Consider the following 23,992-nt stretch of genomic DNA (forward strand, 5'->3'; position numbering starts at 1 on the left):
TGTCCCAGAGTCACTCATTTAGTATTTCCTAGACTATTAGACAAGACTCTTCCCTCCTAGGAGACTGAAATTGGGAGGGGCCTACTATAGGGCTACTATGGTACTGAGGTCTCATGAATCATACACATCATCTTTCTGTGTAGGAATGTAAACAAAACAGTTCAACTTTAGTAAGTCCCTTGGGATTTCTCTTTCTTGTTTACCTTTTCATGCTTCTCTTGATTGTTGTGTTTGAAAGTCAAATTTTCTATTCAGCTCTAGTCTTTTCACTGAGAAAGCTTGAAAGTCCTCTATTTTATTGAAACTCCATATTTTGCCTTGGAGCATGATATTCAGTTTTGCTGGGTAGGTGATTCTTGGTTTTAATCCTAGCTCCATTGACCTCCGGAATATCATATTCCAAGCCCTTCGGTCCCTTAATGTGGAAGCTGCCAGACCCTGTGTTATCCTGATTGTTTTTCCACAATATTCAAATTGTTTTTTTCTGGCTGCTTGCAGTATTTTATCCTTGACCTGGGAGCTCTGGAATTTGGTGACAATGTTCCTAGGAGTTTTCTTTTTGGGATCTATTTGAGGAGGCAACCTGTGGATTCTTTTGATTTCTATTTTACCCTCTGGCTCTAGAATATCAGGGCAATTCTCCTTGATAATTCCTTGAAAGATGATATCTATGATCTTTTTTTGATCATGGCTTTCAGGTGGCCCAATAATTTTTAAATTATCTCTCCTGGATCTATTTTCTAGGTCAGTGGTTTTTCCAATGAGATATTTCACGTTGTCTTCCATTTTTTTCATTCCTTTGGTTCTGTTTTATAATATCTTGATTTCTCATCAAGTCACTAGCTTCCACTTGCACCAATCTCATTTTTAAGGTAGTATTTTCTTCAGTGGTCTTTTGGACCTCCTTTTCCATTTGGCTAATTCTTCCTTTGAAGGCATTCTTCTCCTCATTGGCTTTTTGGAGCTCTTTTGCCATTTGAGTCAGTCTATTTTTTAAAGTATTGTTTTCTTCAATATTTTTTTCAGTATTTTTTTGGGTCTCCTTTAGCAAGTCATTGACTTGTTTTTCATGGTTTTCTTGCATGATTCTCATTTCTTGTCCCATTTTTTCCTCTACTTCTCTAACTTGCTTTTCCAAATCCTTTTCGAGCTCTTCCATGGCCTGAGACCAGTTCATGTTTTTCTTGGAGGCTTTTTGTGTAGGCTCTTGTACTTTGTTGATTTCTTCAGGCCATATGTTTTGGTCTTCTTTGTCACCAAAGAAGGATTCCAAAGTCTGAGACTGAATCTGGGTGCGTTTTCGCTGCCTGGCCATGTTCCCAGCCAACTTACTTGACCCTTGAGTTTTTTGTCGGGGTATGACTGCTTGTAGAGCAAAGAGTACTTTGTTCCAAGCTTGAGGGGATGCGCCATTGATTTCAGAGCTATTTCTATATAGCCAGCTCGGCCACCCCAGCACTCCTCCTTCCTCAAGAACCACCAACCCGGACCTGATGTAAATCTTCAGCAGACTCTTCACTCCTGCTCTGATCTGGCACTTAATTTCTCCCACCATGTAGGCCTGGGGCTGGAAGTAACTGCAGCTGTAGTTCTGTTGCTGCACCTCTCCCGCTGCCCCTGGGGCAGTGGCCGAACCTTGAACTCTGTCCCCTGCAGCTTTTCCCACTAGCCTTCTCTGTTGTCTTTGGTGTTTGTGGGTTGAGAAGTCTGGTAACTGCCACAGCTCACTGATTCAGGGTGCTAAGGCTTGTTCTGCCCGGCTCCTGGCCTGGCTGGTCCTGCTGCCTCCCACACTGAGCTCTGCTTCCCTCCACTCGGTGCCGATAGACCTCATCCAGCGACCATCCAGGCTGTCCTGGGCTGGAGAAAATGGGGGGAACCCATGATCTGACCTGGCTGGTCAGAATCTCTTGACATTGCTGCCAGTCAGTCCCAATATAGGGACCTAGGAACTCCTGACATCTTACATGCAAAAGGTTGCCACTAAGACTGGAAATGTCCAGCTCAATATTCCTCACTAAAGCTCAGGAAAACACAAAGCCAAAGAGGTGGCCAGAGTTTACTTTAGATCAATACATGTTCTCTATCTGCCATGAGCAAATTCATCATTAATTCTACCAGATCCAAAGAGGCCTCTCCCTGCTTACAGGGAGAGGGAAAAGGATGAGGAGAGGAAGAAGATGGAGAGGGAGATGGACAGGGAAAGGGAGAGAGAAATGGGCAGGAGAAGTGAGGGCAGAAACTGTTTCTTTTTAAACTTTTGAAACTGATGTATTCCCCCTGCCCCTTGTTGTGGGATACATTTATCCATATCTCCAAAGGTCCTAGCATTTTTGAAAAGAATGGGCACTATCTTCTCAGGTGTGTTCTCAATGTCTTGTACCAAAGAACCCCAACAAATCTACAAGGCACAGCTCCCAGTGGGGGTTCTCCCAGACCCCACAAAAAAGCCTCAAGTAGTTCCTTAAGCACAGTTGTTTTTTTCTCTCAAAATCAAATAGTGCTTTCCTCATTCTTTCATGCACAAATTTCACAGTTAAACAAAAACTATTCCTTTTAAACTACCAAGATACAGTGGGGTCAATTTACATCACAGATAATTCCTTTAAAGCTTGGAGCAGCTTCCACATTCAGAAGGCTTTTATTCTGGAAGAGCAATCAATACAAATTCATTTGGTCACAGCAAGGGATCAAGGTCTAATTCTTCAGCATTGGATTTTTGTTGCTGAGGTAGGAGAGAGGCTTTCCATTTAAAAAAAATGAATCGTCTCTGATGGTTTGAAGGCAAACCAACTTCTTTCCCTAGAATAGGGGTTCCTAACATTATTTCTGTAACAGACCCTACTTGGTAAAAATCCTATGGGTCTCTTCTCAGAAAAATGTTGGAGCTACATGGACCCCAGGTTAAGAACCCTTGCTTTAGAAGAATTTGGAGGTTTTTATTAAAAAAAAATATTAAACCTAGGCACTCTACTGTACCATCTAGCTGTTTAACAGAGAGAAAAGCCATTCCATTAGGTTTCCTCACTGAATCCTTTACCTGAGCTGCCGAAAACCACGAGAGGGGTCCACTAGCGAGGGTGAACCCCAAATTAAGTTAATAACTCAAATGAACTCATTTATCTATGATTAACTCCTACTAGTTATACTCTCTCTATCCCAGTGATCCTGAATCCTCTGCTGTCATCCAGGATCCTAATTCTTAATCTTCCACTGCCTCTATTATTCCTATCCCTCTTAACCTGATCCCCTGAATGTAAAACTACCTACCCCTTTACTATGCTCTCTGAAATATTTGGTTTGTAGGTATATACTTTGCTTTCATCTTTTTCTTTTCCGTTCCTTTCATTTTCTGACTTTTATTGAGACTAGGCACCCTCCTGATAATACAGCCTCCCTGCTACCTTTTCCAGAACTGGTTGTACTTTCGCTCATTCATCCTGACTCATTGGTTAAGGTAGGAAATTTGGAACACTCCTTTCTTTCCACTGACACTTCTAGACGCTTCTACCTTCATCACTGAGTAACCTCTCTTTCTTTGAGTTTCCCTCAATCCTTCAATACCACCTACTCAAAATTCTGGTCTATCTGCCAATCCCTAGGACACTATCTTTCTTTAATCAATGAATTCAATGCCTCGATCACAGTCTTTCCTCCCCTATCTCTGCCCTCATACTAGTGTTGAGGTTTGGGGGTGTGTAATATCAATTAAGTTGGGACTTTCTTACTGTTTTAAAATGATTAATTAACTGTCTTTGATTGAGTCTTATTAGGTGCTAAGCCCCAGGCCCAAACCCCTATTAGGTGCTAAGCCTATGTGGAGTGAATTGGTAACTAAGGTGGAGCTCCAGGTGGGGCCAATGAAGGGAGGTGCTAACACCAGAGCCAGTCTTAGGAGGCTAAGTTCTGGTCACTCAGATAACATTTGATGACGTCTGAAACTGTATTAAAAGGGAGAACAGAGCTATTTGCTTAAGGCTGTCACTCCTGGAGATGTGGGACTGTGGGCAGCTGCTGTAAGGGCCTTCCAGCTGAACTCAGATGTTCATGGTTTTCTTGGTAACTATGAATTGTATTTGCTCTGTTGATGTTTGTAGTTTGTATTTGCTCTGAAGTTCAGGGTGCTGACTTTTTCCCCTGAACTAAGTGAATGATATTTGTATGCTGAATTAAATTGAGATTGTTAACCCCTTAATGTTGCTTTCCTTAGAAAAGCAGATCAAAAGAACCTGGGCTTGCAGCATTCGGTGAGCTGGTTGTTGTTGGTTTTACATCCCCCACAGCAGCTGCTAGCCAGATTGTTGAAACAGGGTGCTAGTATCCCAAAATAGGAACACACAGGTCCTGCCCTAATGAATTTGACTCAAGCCTTCTTTCAGGCAAAGAAAAACAAAGCTTATTAAAAATCTGCCACATTGGCCAGACTCCTAAGGAATGTGAGCATTTGTAAATGTTAATGGAAGAGGGCCAGATTGAATCTGAACACCTTAATGGAGGCTGAGATGGATCTTATATATAGAAAGACTGTGGGAGCGATCTAAGATTGGTCAAGTAGTCTGGGGTGATTAGAAGAGGGGTTTATGGAAAATCTTGATGGGAGTGGCTAGTAGGCTGGGGTGACTGGAGGTAGAAGCTTGGAACCAGAAGAATGGGGTTTTAGCTAGGATCTAGGCTATCCATCTATAATAGGTGCTCTTGCTTCCTTTGCTTCCACTCTCTTAATTCTCTACAATCTCGCCAATTGGGATTCTGTCCTCATCATTCAACTGAAACTACTCTCACCAAAGTTAGTAACAGTTTCTATTTTTAAAGTGTTTTATTTTCATTTTTCCCCAGTAACATGTAAGAACAATACATTTGTTTTCAAAATGTTGACTTCCAAGTTATCTCCCTTCCTCCCTCCTCTCCCATCCTCTTTGAGAAGGGAGGCAGTTCAATATAGGTTTTATATGTGTAGTCATGCAAAACATATCCATAATAGTCATGTTGTGAAAGAAAACATAGACAAAAAAACCTCAAGAAAAATAAAGTAAAAAAAAAAGTATGTTTCAATCTGTATTCAGATACCGTCAGTTCTTTCTCTGGGGATGCATTGTTAATGTATTTTTGCTTAATGGGAGTTGCTTAATGGGAAGATTCTTTCCTATCCATTAATAGGCCCATGTGACCTGCTAAGTCACATGGAAGCTTGAGTCACATGGGTCTGTGGTAGGAGGAGCTTGCTGAATGAGTAGAGCAGGAACGGTAGAGCAGAGCAGATAGAGCTTAGAGAGAGAGAGGAATCAGCCAGCTAGCTGTGAGTGTTCATTTGTGGGAAGGCCCTAGCAGGGGGAGACTTGGGGATGGTGGTGCCCCCTGCATTGTTACTGTGTATAGACTTCTTTGTTGCTATGATAGATTTGGCTTTCTGGTTTTAGGATTTGGCTTTCTGGTGTTTGAATAAATGTTGTGGTTCTATCTTCTGTATAGAGAGTCTGTTATATTTTGCTATTCAGAACTACACCAGCCTATTCATAGCTGCCATAGGTGCTGTGAATATGACATTGACACTACATTTGGTGGCAAGGATGGGATCACAAAACACCAGACCTCTACTTGGAGGCAAGAAAGCTTTAGAGAAGGAAATAGATATCCCAGGATGAGAGGATTTACCTTATTCCTCCCTGGCAAGAGAATAGGCTAAAAACATGGGACTCTGTGAACACTGGGAACTGAAGCTATGGAAGGGAGAACTCAGAGATTTAGAAAGATGTTTGCAAGGAACACTGATAAAACCAGGGAAAGAACTGGCAGAGGTATGTAGGAGAGGCTGGGCTTTGCTAACAAGTTTTTGTCTTATGTGTAAAAGCAGAGACAAGCTGCTGAAGGAGTAAACTCAAATGGAAAGGGAGTTGGCTGGTTTGCTTGGGAATCTTTCTGTGCTACAACATTCATGCTCTCCTTTAGAAGAGCAAGCTGCTGTTCATTTAGCTAGAAAGAAGTGAAAAGCTAACAAAAGGAATGTGCATGCAGCCCTTACACAGGCTATGCCTAATGGGAACTCTGACAACTGCCAGGAGAATGGGTGGGAGGAAAATGAAACAAAGTTAGACGAGGCTTTTACATGTACAACAATTCAACCAATACTAAGAAGAAAGCAGAAAAATCGGGGTGGGGGGCACACAGTGTTTAGGAAGATAACAGGATTTTACTCACCAGGAGGTCACAGATACTTTGAGTCAGTTCACCCAAAGGATGGGAGAATCAGTGATTAAAGGGCTGCAGGAATAGGGATAGATAACATAGATTACTTGAAATCCATAGGTATTTGTCAGAATCATTTTGTACAGCCAGCTTTTAAGGGTTATCATATGCTAGGAGGTAACAATGCAACCAATGTGTTAGCTTTAGCTGCAGTTGGATGCTGCAGATAATGTCCTACTGACTCTATGTGGCCTAGTGGAGATAGACCCTGGCATTTGCTTAGGGACTGTATGAGAAAGTTAAAGGAGGAGGTAATGAAGACAGCAATTTTGATCAGAAACACTGAGGCTTCTCATGATGCCCCCTTAGCAGTTTCTCATAGAAATATAATAGGGAAGATGGCTCCTCCTGCTTATAAGCACCTAATTTTGACTCTATTAATTGGGGAGATAGGGCACACTCTTTCAGAGGTGCTGAATAAGATAGCACAATTAAGTGACTACGGGGAGTAGGAAAAACATAAATTTCCTTGAGAGAGAAGAGTAAATAGTTGGTGGATTCAAAGGCAAAATAGGTTAACAAGAAGGGAATTGTTTACTTCTCTATTGAGAGCAGGGGTAGACTTTGGAAGAATAGATGATATTCCAATTAAGGAGCTCCATAAAATATACTGAGAAGGGGGGCTTAATATTAGACAGAATAGGAAAGTAAGAACCGCCCTTACAGATCCTCCTGAATCATTGGATACAAGTTTGTCACACCTTCAGGGAGAACAGGAAAGTGGCCAGGCCCCAGCTCAGATTAAAGAAATACACAGATGGGATTAGAGACCTCATATCAAGTTGACCATATATTGATAACACGGATCAAATACTGTAACTAGGGTATTAATAGATACTGGGGCAGAGGCCTCCCTTATATGTGGAAACCCTGATAAGTTTAAACATGGAACTCCTATTACCTAATACCATTGCTGGACTGAGAGGGGCTGAAATATCAGCCAGGCAAGTCAAACTAATGAGGAATATTGGACAATTGCTTAAGAAAGAATATACTGTGGTAATTGTATCCATTCCTGAATACATCATTGGAATAGATATATTAAGAGTTATGACTCTAAATTAACCTGAGGAGAGATACCAATTTGCAGTAAGGAAGATAGGAATTAATACAGTTTTAGCTGGAAAAATAAAAATGGACTCAATCACTTTACCTAAACCTTCTGAAGCAATTACTTTAAAGCAGTATAATGTGCCAGGTGGGCAAGATGAAATTATCAATACTATAAAGGAATATGTTGAGGCAGGGGTGTTATTTGGTACAGTCACTCAATGCAATAATGCTTTCTGGACAATATGAAAGTCAGATGGGTTGTGGAGAAAGACAGTGGATTATAAACAATTGAATAAGTTGACTCGTCCTTTGTATGCTGCTGTTCCAGACACCGTTACCTTAATAGAAAGGATGCAGATATATGATGGGACTTGGTATGCAGTTATTGATTTAACTAATGCTTTCTTTACTATCCCAATAGAATCTAAACAATAGGACCAGTTTGCTTTCACTTGGCAGGGCAGACAATATACTTTCACCTGCTTACCACAAGGATATCTATATTGCCCCACTGTTTGTCTTAGCATTGTGGCTGAACATTTGGATGAATTAGAGCTACCTGGTATACAGCTTACCCACTACATTGATGATATTATGATACAGGGAAAAAATGTACAAGCAGTGGAGAAGAGTTTGATGCTTTTAATTGAGCATATGAAAAGTAAAGGGTGGGAAAATAACCCAGTAAACATTCAAGCACCACCTCAAACTGTAAAATTTTGGGGTATACAATGAAATAAGGAGCTGTGAGAGATTCTCACAAAAGATTCAGAATTTTCCTATCCCTACCAATTAGAAAGAGGTCCAAAAGTTTATAGGATTATTTGGATATTGGAGGCATCACATTCCACATCCAAGACAGATTTTGAAACCCTTATATAAAGTTATTAGGAAAATATATGAATTTGACTGGGGACTTGAGCAGAGTAAAGCTTTAGAAGAAACCAAGGCTGCTATACAATTGGCCCTAGATTTATGGCCTATGCAAAGTGGCCTGGTAGAATTACAAGTGACTATACAGGATGAATATGCAAAATGGAGTTTATGGCAAAAACAACAAAGCTGAAATGTACCATTAGGATTTTGGTCTAGCAAACTCCCTTCATTTGGAGTTCAATATACCCCTTTTGAAAAACAGTTATTAGCTGCATATTGGGCTTTGTTAGGGACTGAACAATGGACTCTGGGCCATGTAGTAATATTAAGGCCTGGAATCCTGATTATGGCCTTGGTAATGATTACCCCAGCTTCTCACAGAATTGGACAGGCACAACAGGCTAGCATAGTTAAATGGAAATGAAATATTCAAAATAGATCTAAAACAGGCAAAAGTGGAGTTTTTGCTCTACATGAATCTGTAGCAAACATAGATACTGAGGGAAATGATACACCCCCTGAACCAAAGCAACAGTTGGTACAATCCTTGGTAAACTTGAATGAAGGTTATGATGGATTAACTGAAGAACAAAAGAAACATGTATGGTTTACTGATGGGACAGCAAAATATTTGGCCCGCCAAAGATACTGGAAAGCAGTAGCCTATAACCTATGTACTAGGTGGACTTTGGAAAGTACTGGGACAGCTGGAAGTAGTCATTGGAGGTAGTTAATAGGTTAGTTACCTGGATGCCCATGTGGAACAATCAAAATTGGGAAATTCATGGCAAACAAGTCTGGGGCAGAGAATTATGTGAAGATATATAGGCTTTGTCTTTGGTTACTAATTTATTTTTCATATAGATGCTCATTTGGCCCTTCTCACAACAGAGTGTGAGTACAATGCAAATGCTGATCGACTAGCAAAGATTGTAACTCAACATATTGTCCTTGCTCTGACACCAGCTGGTGATCAAGTACTAGCAAAATAAGTTCATCAAATGGCCGGCCATTTAGGGGTCCAGGCTACGCACCAGTGGGCACAAGATTGAAGTATTAGTATCTCTCATTTATTGTTAAAACAAGTAGCAGAAGAATGTTATATAGGTCAATTAGAAAAGGAATGAGCTGTTCCTGGGGTAGTAGCTGGAGAGACAGTAAAGGGAAAAGTTCCAGCACAAATTTGGCAGATAGATTATATTGGGCCCATACCCCCAAGATAAAGGATGCAAATTTGTATGTACTTGTGTTGACACCTATTCAGGTGTACTAGTGGCTTGTCCTTATAAGAATGTGACCCAGAAAAACACCTGTAAAACAATAGGTATCGTAATTCTACTTTATGGGACCACAGTGCAGATTCAAAGTGACAGTGGGTCATATTTCAAAGGTAATGAGATGAAGAGATATTGTATATTAAACAATATAGAATGGATATATCGTATTTATTACTATCCACAAGCATCTGGGTTAATTGAAAGAATGAATGGATTATTGAAAGAACAATTAGGGAAGTTAAGTTCTAATAATTTGCATTAACATTCAAGGATAATTTGTTCACTGTTTTACATAATTTGAATAATAGACCATTGGGATAAAGTACACTTCTAGCCAGAATGATGACCCCAAATCTGCAAATTAGAAAACAAACACATAAGATCCCAAATATTGAGTATTGGACTGTGAGGAAAGATGTCCCATCACCATATCCAGGAATACCTGGTTCAGTAAGATATGATTCACGTTGTTTAAAGGGATTTTGATTGGATGGAAAAGAAATAAGAAAAATCTCTACTGGAACATGTATGAGAATCCCTAAGAATCATTTTGAACAAATATTACCTAAATCAGGATTAGCAGCTCAAGGAATACATGTAATGGCTGGAGTGATAGATTCTAATTATTAAGGAGAAATTATTGTGACGTTCCAAAATTTGGGTGAAGAACCTATACAGTTGTGTAAAAATGATAAAATAGTTCAAGTGATTATTATTCCTTGTGAAACAATACCCCTTGTGAAAACTGACCATCATTCTAAAATAAGTATCAAAGGAACTGAAGAGTTTGGTTCTACTGATAGAATAAAATTGGGAGCTAAAATATCGGTAAAATGGAAGCCAGACAATATTCCAAAGGCTTCAGAAATTATAGCACATGAGAAGGATAATACTGTAACTGTTTTTTATTGGGGAGAAGGTGATTACCAAATTGTACCCTTAACTCATACATTCTACCATGAATGGGGCTATGATAGTGGGTTCATGGTCTCCAGAAGCATGGCTGATCCCATATCCACCCTGCTCCTGGTTATTCCCTCCTTGTTTCTTTTTGGCTTTTTGTCTGTTCACCTTGTTTGCTAGATTTGTTTCCTGAAGGCTTAGTATCCTTCACTTGTAGATATCTAATCACTTAAGCTGGATGTCACCTCCTGTCCACAACTGTGATGGACCTGGACCTGGACCTGGCACTGACCAAGCTCTGGATGTCAGCCAGTCCTCTCAAATGGGACCTCTTGGGCAGGGATAGCTCAATGTCCAATTTCAGTAGGAAGTAGCTATGGAAGAAGAGACCTTTGCCCCTTACCCCAAGATTTTGGGCCCCATTCATTCAAGGGGGGAATTATGGCATGCTTGCCCTTATTTTGTGTTGTCCTTATTATATTGTGCTTTATTTTGTGTTATCCCCATTATATTGTTGTAAAGGTCTGTTGACACCAATTGCCCTATTGACCTATATCATGGGTACAAAAGACTTTGGAGCTGAATGTATTATTAATGTATTTTTGCTTAATGGGAGTTGCTTAATGGGAACATCTTTCCCATCCTTAAATAGGCCCATGTGACCTGCTCAAGTCACATGGGAGCCTGAGTCACATGGGTCTGTGGTGGGAGGAGCTTGCTGAATGAGTAGAGCAGGAAGGGGTGGAGCAGGAAGGGTGGAGCAGAGCTGGGAGGAATTCGGTCAGAGAAGTTAGAGCTGAGAGAGAGAGATGAGGAATCAGACAGCTAGCTGTGACTGTTTCATTTGTGGGAAGGCCCTAGCAGGGGGAGGCTTGGGGATGGTGGGTGGTGCCTCCTGTGTTGTTATTGTGTATAGACTTCTCTGTTGCTATGATGGATTTGACTTTCTGGTTTTGGCATTTGGCTTCCTGGTGTTTGAATAAATGTTTTCGTTCTGTCTTCCATATAGAGTCTGTTATATTTGGCAATCCAGAACTATGCCAGCATATTCATAGCTGTAGATGCTGTGAATATTGTGTTAGCACTACAGGGGATGGAAAGCATTTTTCATCATAAGTCCTTTCATCATAAGTCCTATTTCTGAGAATAACTTTGTACCCAGTGCATTTCACTTTGTATCAGCCCATGCAAGTCTTTTCAGGTTTTTCTCAGAGCATCCTGCTCATCCTTTCTTAGAGTACAATAGTATTCCATCATAATCACATACCACAACTTGTTCAGCCATTCCCCAATTCACGGGCATCCTCTCAATTTCTAATTGTTTGCTCCCAGAGGAGAGCTGCTATCAATATTTTTGTACATATAGGTCCTTTTCCTTTTTGTTTTTTTATCTCTTTTGGGATACAGACCTAGAAGTGGTATTGCTAGGTCAAAGGGTTGTTGCAACAATTTGGCTAGCAGCTGTTGTAGGGCTAAAAGACCAACACAAGCCCAACAACAAGAACACTACCACCAGAGGTTCTTTTGATCTACTTTACTAAGGGAAGTAACGTTAAGGGGTTGACAATCTTGCTTTGATCCAACATATACATATAAACTCACTTAGTTCAGGAGGAAAAGCCAGCAAATACAAACGAGTAACAACCACACACAATATAAACAGACTAGATCACAGTTCATAGTTACCAAGACACCATCAACACCTGAGTTCACAAGCCAGGGAGCTCATAACAGTGGCTGGCCCAGAGTCATTGTATTGGCAGTCAAAATGGGCTCTTAGCACTTAATTCAACCAAGTGCCCTTGAAGAGTTTGGCTTTTATTTCATTGATTAAATTAAGAGTCCTTGATTACCTCCTTGCCTCAAGGGAAAGCCTAGTTTACATGGGTTTGAGTGACATGTTTGTGACATCAGAGGCTTTTAGAGTATGTGGGTTTAAGTTACATTTTTTGTGACGATTTTAGGTGACATAGGTGAGTTACCTGTGTGACTCACCCTTGACCCTGAAAAAGATATAAAACCAGGGGTTGGCTTTCCTTTTTCAGAGCTCTGACCCATAGCAGTAGTGGAGTGTGTGACTCTGGGCCAGCGGTTGTTATGAGCTCCCTGGCTGAACTCAGATGTTGGTAACTATGAATTGTATTTGGTCTGTCTGTTGATGTTTATAATTTGTGTTTGCTGTGAAATTCAGGGTGCTGGCTTTTTCCCCTGAACTAAGCGGACGGTATTTGTATGCTGGATTAAAGTAAGATTGTCAACCCCTTAATGTTGTTTTCCTTACCAAGCAGATCAAAAGAACCTGGGCTTGCAGCATTCTGTGAGTTGGCTGTTGTTGGTTTTACACCCCCACAACAGCTGCTAGCCGGATTGTTGAAACAGTCACATGCCACTCCTCCAGTGGCTCAGAGCCCCAAGGGAGAATGCCAACCTCTGGGTTTATATATCTTGTTCAGGGTCAAAGGTGAGTCACAAATGTGACTCACCCACGTGACCTAAAAGCCTCACAAAAATGCGACTTAGACCTATGTGGTCTAAAAGCCTCTGATGTCACAAACATGTCACTCAAACCCATGTAAACTAGGCTTTCCCTTGAGGCAAGGAGGTCATCAAGGACTCCTAGTTTAATCAAGGAAACAAAGGCCAAATTCTTCAGGGGCCCTTGATTAAATAAGTGCTAAAAGAGAAAACAGTAAAAAAGTCCCAACTAAATTAAAATTATAAGGGTATGCATGGTTTTGTAGCCTTTTGGGCATAGTTCCAAATTGCTCTACAGAATGGTTGAATCAGTTCAAAACTCTACCAATGTCTCATTTTCCCCACATCTCCTCCAACCATTGCCATTCTAGTTTTCTGTCCTATTAGCCAATCTAAGAGGTATGAGATAGTACCTCAGAATTGTTTTAATTTGAATTTCTCGTATTAATAGGGAGTTAGAGTATTTTTTCATACAGCTATAGTTTGCTTTGATTACTTCATCTGAAAACTGATCAGTTGGGGAATGGCTTTTATATTATAAAAATATAATTTGACTCAGTTATCTATATGTTTGAGAAATGAGGCCTTTATTAGAGAAACTTGCTTCAAATTTTTTTTTTCACAGTTACTATTGATAACTGTATATCTGTCCACCTTACCCCTGCTTTTATTCTATTCTCTTTCTCCTTTCACCCTGTCCCTCCTCAAAAATGTTTTGCCTCTGGCTATCCCTTCCCTCAATCTGCTTTCCCTTCTATCACCTCCCCCCCCCCCCCCGCCCGCCACCCCACCACTGCCCTTCTCTTATCTCCTTCCTCTCTGAATTTCCTGTAGGATAAGATAAATTTCTATACCCAATTGAGTGTGTATATTATTCTGATGAGAGTAAGGTTCACTCGCTCCCCCTCACCTCCCCTTCTTCCTCTCCACTGTAACAGATTTTTCTTGCCTCTTTTATGTGAGATAATTTACCCTATTCTAACTCTCCCTTTCTTTTTCTTCCTGTACATTCCCCTCTCAACTCTCAATTTTATTTTTTAGATATCACCCTTCATATTCAGCTCACACCTGTACCCTGTGTCTATATATACTCCTTCTAACTACCCTAATACTGAAAAAGGTCTTATGAGTCACACATATCTTTTTCCATGTAGGAATATAAACAGTTTAACCTAATTAAGTCCCTTAAGAATTCCATTTCCTATTTACCTTTTTTTTTGTTTCTCTTGAGTCTTTTATTTGAAAATCAAATTTTTTATTTCCCTCTGGTCTTTCATCAAGAATGCTTGAAAGTCCTCTATCTCATTGAAGAGCAATTTTTTTGTCCTGAAGGATTATACTGGATAGGTGATTCTTGGTTGTAATCCTAGTTCCTGTGACCTCTGTAATATTATATTCCAAGACCTAAACTACTAAATCTCATGTTACCCTGACTGTGGCTCCACAACACCTAAATTGTTTCTTTCTGGCTGCTTGCAATATTTTCAATTTGATCTGTGAACTCTGAAATTTGTCTATAATATTCCTGGGAGTTTTCATTTTGGGATCTCTTTTAGGAGGTGATTGGTGGATTCTTTCAATTTCTATTTTACCCTCTGGTTCTAGAATATTGTGGCAGTTTTCCTTAATAATTTCTTGAAAGATGATGTCTAGGCTCTTTTTTTTTATTGTGTTTTTCAGGTAGTCCAATAATTTTAAAAATATCTCTTCTGGATCTATTTTCCAGGTCACTTGTTTTTCCATTGAGATATTTCACATAGTCTTCTATTTTTTCATTCTTTTGGTTTTGTTTTATAAATTTTTGATTTCTCATAAAGTCATTAGCTTCCCTTTGCTGCATTTTAATTTTTAAGGAATTATTTTCATCAGTGAGCTTTTGGACCTCCTTTTCCAAGTGGCCAATTCTGATTTTCAAGTCATTCTTCTCCTCATTGACTTTTTGGATCTCTTTTGCCACTTGGGTTAGACTATTTTTAGAGGTGTCGTTTTCTTCAGCATTTTTTGGTTTTCCTTTAGCAAGCTGTTGACTTGTTTTTCATTGTTTTTTTTGAATCACTCTAATTTTTCCTCCCAATTTTTCCTCCACTTCACTTGCTTGATTTTCAAAATCCTTTTTGAGTTTCTTCCATGACCTGAAACCATTTCATATTTTTCTTGGAGGCTTTGGATATAGGAGCCTTGATCTTGTAGTCTTCCTCTGGCTGCATGCCTTGATCTTCCTCTTTACTAAGTGTGTATGAAAATATCTTTTTACCAAGAAAGCAACCTTCTATAGTCTTATTCTTTTTCCCCTGTTTGCTCATTTTCCTAGCCAATTATTTGACTTTTGAGTTCTTTGTTAAGTATTGAGTGCACTGCCCTAAGTTTCAGGGGTTTGGTACAGCTGTTTTCAGAGATATCTCTAGGGACCTGTAAATTCTTAGTTCCTCCAGAGCGGCATGATCAAAAGAGAGGTGTTCACTCCTCTCCTGGCCTGCACTCTGGTCTGTGAGCAACCAGAAGCACTCTTTTCTGCCCTGGAACTGCAAAGAGGGTTCTCTCTTCACCACTGCCACCAGGTCCACCATGTCAGTGGTCCCCCTCACCCCAGGACTGCCACCCAGGACTGTGACCCAGATCAGCCACTCAGTTCCCCCACCATCTGTAGGCTGAGAGCTCCAGAAGCAGTGACTGATGTGGCAGTAGCTGCTGCTTGGCTGGGGCTGAGGCTGGGGCTGGGGCTGTGGCCTGATCATGTTCCTCTCTCACCTAGGTGAGAGAGATTTCCCACTGACCTTTCAAGCTGTCTTTGGAGTTTGTGGGTTGAGAAGTCTGGAAACTGCCACATCTCCCAGTGATTCAGTGCCCTGAGTCCTGCTCTGATCCTATCTGTTCTGGCATCTCCCAGGCTGGGCTGCACTCTGCTTTGAGCACAGTGTGATAGACCATTTCTGTCAGTCTTCCAGATTGTCTTGGGCTGAAAATCTGCTTCACTCTGTCATTTTGTGACTTCTGCTGCTCTAGAATTTGTTTAGAGTCATTTAATGCAGGTGTTTTGAGGGGTTTGGAGGGAGAGCTCAATCAGGTCCCCGCTTCTACTCTGCCATCTTGGCTCTGCCCCCTATTGGGTTTTTTAAAGGGTTATTTTCTTCAGTGGTTTCTCTGTGTGTGTATGTCCTTTACCAATCTCTTCATTCGTTTTTTATGATTTTTCTTGCATCACTCTCATTTCTCTTCCCAATTTTTCCTCTGCCTTTTACTTGATTTTCAAAATCCTTTGGCCAAAATCTATGGCCTGTGACCAATTCATATTTTTCTTGGAGACTTTGGATGTAGGAACTTTGAATTTGTTGTCTTCTCCAGATTGTGTGTTTTGATCTTCCTTGTTATCACAATAATTTTCTTTAGTCAATTTTTTTCCACTGTTTGTTCAGTTTCCCACCCTATTATTTGACTTTTTATTCTTTATTAAAGTAGGGCTCTGCTTCCAGGGTGGAGGGTGCACTGTTCTAAGCTTCAGGGGTTTTGTGCAGCTGTGTTCAGAGACATTTCTAGGGACCTGTAAGTTTTCAGCTCTTCCAAGGAGGTATGATCCAAGGAGAGGTGTGTACTGCTCTCCTCATCTGTGTTCTGGTTTGTGAGTGATCACAAGCACTCTTTTCTGTCCTGGGAACTGTGAGGAGAGTCTCCCCTTCTCCCACTGTGGCCACAAGCTCTGCTGTGCTAGTATTCCTCCTCACCCCGGTACTGCCACCTACAACTGCCACCTAGATCCCAATAGAGGCAAAACAATAGAATCCTGCCTCAGTGCTAGCAAGAAGACTCCTGTAATCTCCTTCTGACCAATTGTTTGACCCCCTTGCCATATGGGGGTTGAGTTCAGGAAGCATCTGCTACTGATCAGTCACTCTCAAGGCCTCCTCCTGGTTTACTGGGGCCAGATTACACTGGTGTGGTCTGTGCTGTATTGTGCTCCTCTCTCACCCTGGTGCAAGAGAACTTTTCTGCTGACCTTCCAAGTTGTCTTGGGCTGGAAATTTGTTTTGCTCCATCTTTTTGTGAATTCTGAATTTGTTTAGAGTCATTTTTAAAGGCAGGGTTTTGGGGAGTCCCTGCCTTTACTCAGCCATCTTGGCTCCGCTGGAATAATTTCTTAATTGCTTATTCTAATGGCCTTTTCTCAATCTTCATAATTCCTGAACTCTCTGCAGCTTCTGACAATGTAATCACTCTCTTCTCTTTGATACTTTAACCTACATGTTTTTGTGGCAGTACTCCTGTTTCTTCTCCTACCTATCTTCTTTGCTGAATCTTCATCTAGGTCATTCCCCTTAACTATAGTGTCCTCGAGGGCTCCTTTCTGATCCCTCTTCTCTCATTCCTCTGTACTATTTAACTTGGTGATCTCATCAGCTCCCATAGATGCAATGATCTTTTTCTATGCTGATGATGTTCAAATCTACTCATTCAACTGTCTCTACTTGCTGCTAACCTCCAGTTGTCTTTGGACATTTGGATTACTATGGACATCTCCAACTGTCTTTGGATGTACTATGGACATCTTAAAACCAACATGTTCAAAATTGAACTAGTTATCTTTCTTCCTAAACCTTCCCCTCTTGCTATCTTCCCTATTACCATTAAGGGAACCACTATCTTCCTCATCCCTCAGGCTATCAACCTAGGAGTCCTCTTTTCACTTTCTATTTCACTCCCCTTATCCAATCTATTTCTAAGTCTTGTTGAATTTACCTTCAGAAAAACTCTCCTATATGCCCTTTTCTCTTTTTGACATGGCCATTACCCTGGTATCATTTGTCAAACTGAATTTACAGTGAAGTTTTGACCATGTCACCCTTCAATGCAATAAACCCGGTACTTCTTCGACCTCTATGATCAAATATAAAATTGTCTGTTTGACATTCAAAGCCCTTTATAACCTGGCCCCTTCCTACTTTCCTAGTCTCCTTATTCTTTACTCATTTACTCTGTGGTTCAGTGACACTGGATCTCCAGAGTGTGCAATGTCCAGGCTGCCCTCCATGCCTGGAGTATGTCCCTCCTCATTTCTGCTCTCTGGCTTCCCTGACTTTTCTCAGATTCCAGCTGAAATTCTACCTTGTATGTAAAGTCAATCCCCTTTGCTGCTAGTGCATTCTTAGTGTTGATTGTCTGCCGTTGATCCCATACATATCTTGTCTGTACATAGTGGTTTTCATGTTGCCTCCCCCATTTCACTGTGGTCTCCTTGAGTTCTGGTACTGTCTTTTACCTTTCTTTGTATTCCCAGCAATTAACACAGTTCCTGGCAAATAGCAGGGGCTTAATAAATGCTTATAGACTGACTGATATAGTGCAATGCAAAGCTTTCCTGAGTTGTTATTGATTATGCAGCTGGTCTGCAAACCAAAGTCTCTTGTGTCTTGGTTGTTTATATATTCGAGCAAACAGGAAGAGCTGTAAGTGGCTGAAGCCTTAGTCCTGCTTCAATGAAATCTTAAGGATAGTTTTTAATGGTTTTCAAGGAAAAAAATAGGCTAGTTTGCTTTAGGGTATTGTCCCCACCATACTGCTACCTTAGTAGAGTTATTGTCTCTATTAATAATTTTGCTGAATCTGTTTTCCTTTTAGTTGTGTCATCATGCCATCAGCAAATTGAAATATATGTTTCATCTTTTTACCCAAGTTTATGCCTTTAATTTACTTCTCTTGTATTATTGTCACTTATTGTATTATTGCCATTTCTAGGACTATCTCCAATATCAATGGAGAAAGTGTATATTGGTGTCCAAGGACATGGGCTTTATTCCTGCTTAATTTACTGGATTTTGTCTTCTGTGAAATTATATTCTTTTTTCATTGTAGCTACTCTAGTCTGATGACTATATATAGGCAGTTTTCTTCCTACACCAGCCTTTAAACATATATATATATGACTTTATTGATTTTTTTTTGCTTTTACATCTCTTAAATAATCCCTTATATAAATCCCTTATAGAAAATAAATTAATCCCTTATATCCTTTCCTTTCCTACTCTCAGAGAGTCATCACAAATAAAGACTAAAATAAAGAAACAATAAAAAATATCCAGTCTAATTAACATATCAAAAAATCTGTGTTATTGGCAATATTTCATATCTGTGGACCCAGGCATGTGTTGCAGTCAGCTCTAACTAGCTTGAAAGTGCTGATTGTTAAATTTTCAGGATGAGCATTTATACCTTGGAAATTGTCAATTCCTACAAATTAGGGATTGATTTAATGTGATTTTCTAGACTTAAGAAAGTGTTCACAATGTAGACTAATCATAAAGGAGTGTGTGTGCATACTATTTTTAGGGGGGTAGACCTTGGTTGTTAAACATTTATGAGTGTGCCTCTGTATTGTTCTATAAACATTGCTCGAGCTCATCAGAAGTGCTATAGAAAGCTCAGGTAATGGAACCATCACTATATTGGAGGCCTGGTGATTGTAGGCTAATAATAATAACTAGCATTTATATTGTGTTTAAGGTTTGCAAAGTGTTTTACATCCATTTTCTTTTTTGAGTCTCACAATATTTCTGTGTGGACCCTTTGTGTGGAACTTTTGCAAATCTGAATGTCCACAAATGGACATGCATTTGTATATATTTGTGTGTGTGTGTGTGTGACGAATTTACTTTCTATAATTTCTCAATATTCAGTTTCAATTATTTTGTGGTAGTTGTTCTTTTTCATTTATATTATTATTGTTATTGTATTTATTCTTTTCTTGGCACTGCTTATTTCATTTTATATCAGTTGATTTGAGTCTTTGCCTACTTTCCGTATTGAGCAAACTTGAGTTTCTTCCAGCATAATAATGTTTCATTATGGTCATGTACCACAATTAGTTCTCTATCTGGAGGTGGATGGCATGTTCCATCTTGAGTTCTTTGGAATTGTGGTTGGTTATTGTGTTAATCAAAATTACTGTCTTTGAAAGTTCATTATCTTTACAATTTTGTTATTATTATATAAATTGGTATTCTGGTTCTAAGAACTTCACTTTGCACTACTTCATATAAATCTTCCCAGGCTTTTCTGATCTCCTTCATTATTTCTTAGAGAACAACAATATTTCATCACATTTATGTACCATAACTTGTTCAGCCTTTTCTTTATCATTGGGCAATGCTTCAGCTTCTAATTCTTTGCCACCACAAAAAGGAGCAATTATAAACAGTTTTGTACAAATGGGTTCTTTTCTTCTTTCTTTGATCTCTTTGGGGTATATATCTTGTAGTGATATTAGTGGCACAGTTGAATAACTTCTTTTAGTGTAGCTCCAAAATGCTTTCTATGATGATTGAGAGCTATTTCATAGCTCTACCAACAATACATTAATGTATCTGTTTTCCCACAGTCTGTCCAATATTTGTCATTTTCCTTTTTTGTCTTCTTTCCAATCAGATGGTGTGAGGCGGTACCTGAGAATTGTTTTTAATTTGTGTATTAGTGATTTAGAACATTTTAAATATGACTATTGATAACTTGCAGAAAAATGCCCATTCATATCCCTGACCACTTATCAGCTGTGGTATTTCTCCTTTTCTTTCTATTTTAAATTTTTATTATTTGCTTCTTGGTCTTTATACTTATTCTTTTAATAATTTCCTTATACTCCTCATGGGATTTAAAATTTCTGAAGTAACAAGTTTGAGTTCTCTCTTTTAACTAGTTTCTGCCTTTGTAGATCTTGCCCCATTATCCCTTTTTTCTCCCTTCTGTTGCATCTCAAGCCATACAAAGTGTCAATTCTCGAGGGAATTGAAGAGGATAAAAATATTGTCCTATGGTAGAAATTACCCTAGATCCCTAATTTTGCAGTCTACCTAATCATGATCTTTCTCCTTCCCATTTGCTATGTGTTCTCCTCACTGAGTCTTTGTCCTCCTACATGTCTGTGTGCTGGCTGCTTCCAAGAGCTCCAATTTCTTTTCTTCTAAAACATGATGTTGTCTAGGCTTAACAATCTCAGAAGAAGTAGTCTCCCTTCACTAATTCCCCCTACATTGGACACACTATAAAGTCTTCATCTCTTATTGTAGACGTTTACTTTTTCAACTGTGGAAGTGGTTTTCAGCAGAAAGCCCTCCCTCTATTACATTGAAATACTTCCCCTTTACTCTACCGGTTTCCATCCTTCCCTTTTGCCACCTTTCGCATTTTCTTCTAGCCCCTTTTCTTTCTGAAAGCTAACAGGAATAATCTTTTATTCGTGATTCTCTTATGGACTGCCTCAAACATTTCCCTCTGCCTCCTCTCTTTCCATATATGCATTCTCATATTTCTTTGATTTAACTCCCCAAAACACAATAATTTACCTTCATAGGGATTGTGGAGTTTAACCCTTGATATTTCAGGGCTCCTCCTACACTATTTTTTCTATTTCTTTAAAATCTGCTTTTATCTTTGTTCCATTACTGACTCAGGAGGTAGGTGCTATTATTAATCACATTCTATACATGGGGTATAAGGACATCATGGTCATACTTCAGGGCAGAGAGGAGTGCTTGTGATCTCCCACAGAACAGAGCACAGGCCAGGTGCGCAGTGATCCCACTTTTCCTTGGATCATGCCACCTTGTAAGAACTGAGGGTTTTGCAGACTCCCAGAACTAGCTCTGAAAAAAGCACCTGGCAGGAATGAAAGTCTCTCTTGGGGGAAGGGTGGTAGAAGATGTTTAGAGATGTCTGTTCTACCTCTCTTGCAGCTTCACAAAACTATAGTCTCTTACCAGCTACATACCACCATAGTGTCTCACCGCAAGTGATCCCTTTCTCTACTTGGGGCACCATTTCCTCACATGTGGGTGCTCTGTCTGTAGGAGTATAAGTTTTGGTTACAAAATATAAATTTTGTAAGATATTGTGAGGTTTGGGAGCTAGATTTTTTTTCTAAAAGATGGAACAATTAACTTTTTGTTCTTTGTGGTTTTCATTTATGATTTCTTGAAATATAGCCCTAGAAAAACAGGCTTTAAAAATAGTATTTTTAAAGGAGTTCACTGACTCTCTGTACCAGCCCATTGTGTTTCAAATGGAGCTACTTGACTAGGCCTTTAAACCCAAGTCAGTCTGCCTTTGATTGAATGGACAATAATAGTTCTTCAGCCCAAGCCTCTGTGGTTCATTGTTAAGCTTTTGATGGCTTGGTTGGTTGGTTGTTGTCCTTCATTTTCCAAGAGTATCAAAATGACATCACTGTGTTGGGTTAAAGGTATAGTGTGTCCAACTGTGGCTGACCAGAGCGATACGAGCTCATAAGGCTCTACTACAGTTTGGTCACAAATAGTTCACATGAATATTTGGAGTGCATATGTCTAAATTTGTGCATTTTGAATTTCTTTTGAGCTATGGCAATTCTGCTTCTCTCATAGAGCATAGTGTTTTCTTTGCTTTGCCATGCTGGGCAGTCCTTTGCCAGTGTCTCCCATGTTAGGCGGTTGATTACAAAGTTCTTTGGAGAGATCTTGAGAGTATTCTTGTAGAGATACAAGTGATTCTTCTGACCTCCCTGTGAGCGCTTGCCTTGTATGAATTCTCCATAAAACGGTCTTTTAGGCAAATATATGTTTGGCATTCAAATAATGGAGTAAGTCCATTGGGGTTGTGTTCTTTGCAGTGGAGTTTGAATGCCTGGAAGTTCAGCTTGAGAACGGAACTCAGTGTTTGGTACCTTATCTTGCTAGGTGATCTTCAGAATCTTACTAAGACAATTCAGATGGAAGCAATTCAGTTTCCTGGCATGGTGCTGATAAACTGCCCTGGTTTCACAGGCATACAACAATGAGGTCAGCATAACGGCAGTCTAATATCTCTTCTCTCCCACATTTCCTTTGGAGCACCTCAAACACTGAGCTAGCTCTGGTAATGTGTGCATCAACCTCATTATCCATGTGGACATCCCTGGAAAGCATGCTGCCCAAGGTAAAGGAACTTATCCACACCATTCAATATTTCTCCATTTGTTGTAACCAGTGGTTCTGTGGAAGAACATCAGTCATTAGGGCTTGTGGAAAATTATGGCAAAATTTGTTTGCCCAGAGAAATTCATCAGTATGGTACATCAGTTTCACAATGTTGTGCTTGTCTGAGTTCTGGATAATGGGCAATGTTCTTACACTTTCTTAGTCCTCAACGAAGTGAAGTAAAGCCATGTATTAGCTCCCATGCTTTTAGCATGATTTTTTCAGTAGTGTTGTCAGATGTCTTCAATGAGGAGAAAAACAGCCTCAAGGTCAGGTACCTCACTGAGAGTAAACTATTTAACTTGAAAAGACTATAAGTCAAGACCAAAGTGGAGGGAGAGTTGGTGCATGAATATTTGTTCACAGATGATTGTGTACTCAGTGCAGCCTCCGAGGCTGAGATGCAACAAAATGTGGATGAGTTCTCTGCTGCTTATGCTAATTTTGGCCTAACAACACCAAGAAAACATAGGTTTTTGATGGCTTAGAATGAGTATAAATAGCAATTTCTTTCTGTTCTGGCCAGAAACTTTGAAGGTTTTTCCCTCCCAGACTGATGTTTTTGTGATGGTAAATTAGGCCGTCTTTTATCTCAATTCTTACCTAACCCTTAGTCATTGAATGGGTGTTACCTCAGACAAACTGAGGGTTAGGAAAGACCTTAATTTAGAAAGGTGAAGGTCATCTACAGCATCTGGTGCTATCACCAGTTGTCTCGATTTTTGTTTTGCCCCTGGGCTTTGATAACTGAAGGAGAGAGTGAAGTTGACAACTTTGTGAAGCTCTGCTTTACTTAAATCTAATTCACTCACAAGTCAAGACGTAACCTTCATGACATTACTGATCCTCTTCAAGAAGAAAAGATGAACAACAAAATTATGCATTTAAAAACATTTTTTGGCCAAGATGGCAGCTGGAAAGCAGGGACTTGAATGAGCTCCCCGCCAGGTCCCTCCAAAAACCTATAAAAATGGCTCTGAACAAATTATAGAATTGTAGAACCCACAAAATAGCAGAGGGAAGCAGGGCTCCAGCCCAGGACAGCTTGGATGGTCGCTGGGTAAAGTTGATCATGCGTGGAGGTGGTAGCAGAGTGGAGCAGAGCCCAGCGTGAGCCGTGCCTGGACCAACCAGACCGGGAGCCCAGTGGAACAGGCCCTAGCATCCTGAATCAGTGGGCTGTGGCAGTTA

This window comes from Trichosurus vulpecula, chromosome 4 (assembly GCF_011100635.1).
Source record: "Trichosurus vulpecula isolate mTriVul1 chromosome 4, mTriVul1.pri, whole genome shotgun sequence".
NCBI lineage: Eukaryota > Metazoa > Chordata > Mammalia > Diprotodontia > Phalangeridae > Trichosurus > Trichosurus vulpecula.